This window comes from Oncorhynchus clarkii, chromosome 3, assembly GCF_045791955.1.
Source record: "Oncorhynchus clarkii lewisi isolate Uvic-CL-2024 chromosome 3, UVic_Ocla_1.0, whole genome shotgun sequence".
Lineage (NCBI taxonomy): Eukaryota > Metazoa > Chordata > Actinopteri > Salmoniformes > Salmonidae > Oncorhynchus > Oncorhynchus clarkii.
The window spans coordinates 67,819,851-67,824,530 of record NC_092149.1 but is presented as its reverse complement, the minus strand read 5'-3'; positions in this window follow the sequence as shown (position 1 = coordinate 67,824,530).

Genomic DNA, 4,680 nt, shown 5'->3' with positions numbered 1-4,680 from the left:
CATTAACCAAAAACAGGGTATGCAAACATAAGCCCAAAACAGTACAGTGCATGAGGGTACTTTTATAAACACACAAATCCCTAAAAGGGGTGCCTAGGAGGACAGAGTGTAGTCCTTGTCATTCAGTAGCCTGATATGTCTTCCAATATCAAGCCTGCCTCAGGTGTCTGCTATGAGGCAATGTGAGGACTGGCTCCCTGATGTGGACTTTTAGGAACGCTCATCTCATCTGCAGGTGTCACACACACACACACAGGCTGTATCACAACCGGCCGTGATTGGGAGTCCCATAGCACTGCGTACATTTGGCCCAGAGTTGTCCGGGTTAGGGCTTGGCCGGGGTAGGCAGTAATTGTAAATAAGAATTTGTTCTTAACCAACTTGCCTAGTTAAATAAAGGTTCAATAAAATAAAAAAACGCCTCTTCCCCCTCAGGAGGCTGAACAGATCTGGCATGGGTCCTCAGATCCTCCAAAAGTTCTACAGCTGCAGCACTGAGAGCATTTTGACTGACTGCATCACCGCTTGGTACGGCAACCGCTTGGCATCCGACCGCAAGGCGCTACAGAGAGTAGTGAGTACGACCCAGTACATCACTGGGACCAAGCTTCCTGTCGTCCCGGACCTCCATACCAGGCGGTGTCAGAGGAAGGCCAAAAACATTTTCAGAAATTCCAGCCACCAAAGTCCTAGACTGTTCTCTCTGATACGGCACAGCAAAGCAGTATCGATGTTCCAAGTCTGGAACCAACGGGACCTTAAACAACTTCTACCCCCAAGCCATAAATCTACTTAATAGTTACCCAAATAGCTACCCAGACTATCTGCATTGACCCTTTTTGCACTAACTCTTGACTCCTCACATATGCTGCTGCTACGGTTTATTATCTATCCTGTTGCCTAGTCACTTTATCCCTACCTACAGCTGAAGTCAGAAGTTTACGTATACTTAGGTTGGAGTCATTCCATCTTGTTTTTCAACCACTCCACACATTTCTTGTTAACAAGTTTTGTCAAGTGGGTTAGGACATCTACTTTGTGCATGACACAAGTAAGTTTTCCAACAATTGTTTACAGACACATTATTTCACTTATAATTCACTGTATTACAATTCCAGTGGGTCAGAAGTTTACATACACTAAGTTGACCGTGCCTTTAAGCAGCTTGGAAAATTCCAGAAAATGATGTCATGGCTTTAGACATCCACAGGTACATCAATTGGAGATGTACCTGTGGATGTTTTTCAAGGCCTACCTTCAAACTCCGTGCCTCTTTGCTTGACATCATGGGAAAATCAAAAGAAATCAGCCAAGACCTCTGAAAAAAATTGTAGACCACAAGTCTGGTTCATCCTTGGGAGCAATTTCCAAACGCATGAAGGTACCACTTTCATCTGTACAAATAATAGTACGCAAGTATAAACACCCTGGGACCACGCAGCCGTCATACCGCTCAGGAAGGAGACGCGTTCTGTCTCCTAGAGATGAACGTACTTTGGTAAGAAAAGTGCAAATCAATCCCAGAATAGCAGCAAAGGACGTGGTGAAGATGCTGGAGGAAACAAGTACAAAAGTATCTACAGTATATCACAAAAGTGAGTACACCCCTCACATTTTTGTAAATATTTGAGTATATCTTTTCATGTGACAACACTGAAAAAATGACACTTTGCTACAATGTAAAGTAGTGAGTGAGCAGCTTGTATAACAGTGTAAATCTGCTGTCCCCTCAAAATAACTCAACACACAGCCATTAATGTCTAAACCGCTGGCAACAAAAGTGAGTACACCCCTAAGTGAAAATGTCCAAATTGGGCCCAAAGTGTCAATATTTTGTGTGGCCACCATCATTTTCCAGCACTGCCTTAATCCTCTTGGGCATGGAGTTCACCAGAGCTTCACAGGTTGCCACTGGAGTCCTCTTCCACTCCTCCATGACGACATCACTGAGCTGGTGGATGTTAGAGACCTTGCACTCCTCCACCTTCCGATGATCTCCGCATATGTGGTTCCCACCGTGAACCATGGCGGAGGTGGTATGATGATGCTTTGCTCGTGACACTGTCAGTGATTCATTTAGAATTCAAAGCATACTTAACCAGCATGGCTACCACAGCATTCTGCAGCGATACGGCATCCCATCTGGTTTGCGCTTAGTGGAACTATCTTTGTTTTTCAACAGGATAATGACCCAACACACCACCAGGCTGTGTAAGGGCTATTTGACCAAGAAGGAGAGTGATGGAGTGCTGCATCAGATGACCTGGCCTCCACAATCACCCGAACTCAATCCAATTGAGATTTGGGATGAGTTTGACAGCAGAGTGAAGGAAAAGCAGCCAACAATTGCTCAGCATATGTGGGAACTCCTTCAGGACTGTTGGAAAAACATTCCAGGAGAAGCTGGTTGAGAGAATGCCAAGAGTGTGCAAAGCTGTCATCAAGGCAAAGGGTGGCTACTTTGAAGAATCAAAAATATATTTAGATTTGTTTAACACTTTTTTGGTTACTACATGATTCCATATGTATTATTTCATAGTTTTGAAGTCTTAACTATTATTTTACAATGTAGAAAATAGTACAAGTAAAGAAAAACCCTTGGATAAGTAGGTGTGTCTAAACATTTGACTGGTACTGTACATATCTACCTCAATTACCTCGTACCTTTGCATATCAACTCGGTACTGGTGCATTGTGTATATAGCCAAGGTGTTGTTAACAATTGTGTATTTCTTCCTTGTGTTATTATTGTACTCTCTGCATTGTAGGCAAGAGCCGGAAGTAAGCACTTCATTGTTCATCTACACCTGTTGTTTTCGAAGCGTGTGACAAATAACATTTTACTTGATGACACACAGGGAGTGGAGCGATGCTGCACTCTGCTGGATCATAAACGTAGAGGCAGTTTATATGTGTTACATGAAAATTCAAATCTATGAAACTTTTTAACCAACATTTCAACAGACTCAACAATGTATGCAACATAATAAACTCAAAACTTGATTCAGTAAAAAATAAATACACTTGTGACTTGATTAATAAGGACATTCATTTTCTGATGCAAAATATTTTGCTATGCTGTGCCCTACTGAACACACCCTGTATTGGTTTTACAGTGCATTCGGAAAGTATATTCAGACCCCTTGACTTTTTCCACATTTTGTTAGGTTACAGCCTTATTCTAAAATTGATTAAAAAAATAAAATAATTGTCATCAATCTACACACAATACCCCATAATGACAAAGCAAAACCAGATGTTTTTGTAAAATTTATAAAACTTAAAAACTGATATATCACATTTACATAAGTATTCAGACACCTTACTCAGTACTTTATTAAAGCAACTTTGGCAGCGATTACAGCCTCGGGTCTCTTGGGTATGATGCTACAAACTTGGCAGACCTGTACTTGGGTAGTTTCTCCCATTCTTCTCTGCAGATCCTCTCAATCTCTGTCAGGTTGGGTGGGGAGCATCGCTGCACAGCTATTTTCAGGTCTCTCCAGAGATGTTTGATTGGGTTCAACAGCGGGCTCTGGCTGGACCGCTTAAGGACATTCAGAGACTTGTTCTGAAGCCACTCATGTGTTCTCTTGACTGTGTGCTTAGGGTCGTTGTCCTGTTGGAAGGTGAACCTTCGCCCAGTCCAAAGTCCTGAACGCTCTGGAGCAGGTTTTCATCAAGGATCTCTCTGTACTTTGCTCCGTTCATCGTTCCCTCCATCCTGACTCGTCTCCCAGTCCCTGCCGCTGAAAAACATCCCCACAGCATGATGCTGCCACCACCATGCTTCACTGTAGTGCCAGGTTTCCTCTAGGCGTGATGCTTGGCATTCAGGCCAAAGAGTTCAATCTTGGTTTCATCAGACCAGAGAATCTCGTTTCTCATGGTATGAGAATCCTTTAGGTGTAGGGAAGTAGGGGTTAGTAAGCATGACTCCCAGCTGACCTTGATGCAGTGGGCTCTGGCTAACTCTTTGAACTGCTTTAAGACATCCTACCTGCAAGTCCTGGGCGGGTCTTGTGAAGCTCTCAGGCTCCAACCATTGGTAGAGTTTCTCTGGCTCATGGACAGGAGTGGGGAGGAGTGAGCCAGTCAGAGAATAGTATCTCTACCAGTGGAGGCTGCTGAGGAGAGAATGGTTCATGAATGGCTGGAACGGAGTAAATGGAATGGCATCAATCACATGAAAGCCATGTGTTTAATGTATTTGATACCATTCCACTAATTCCGCTCCAATCTTTACCTCGAGCCCGTCCTCCCCGATTAAGGTGCCACCAGCCTCCTGTGATCTTCACTGACAAGTCACATGCTCATGATATCCAATCAACCCTCTCACCAATACCAGGCTGGGAGTCAGGACCTACACACACAATCATCAGACCACACAATATTAACACACAATCATCAGACCCCTCACAGGCACACACACAATATTAACACACGCAATCATCAGACCCCTCACAGGCACACACACAATATTAACACACGCAATCATCAGACCCCTCACAGGCACACACACAATATTAACACACAATCATCAGACCCCTCACAGGCACACACACAATATTAACACACGCAATCATCAGACCCCTCACAGGCACACACACAATATTAACACACACAAGCAGTGGCCCCATTTAGACACCATGGCAGGCTGGTACTGAACACACACACAGA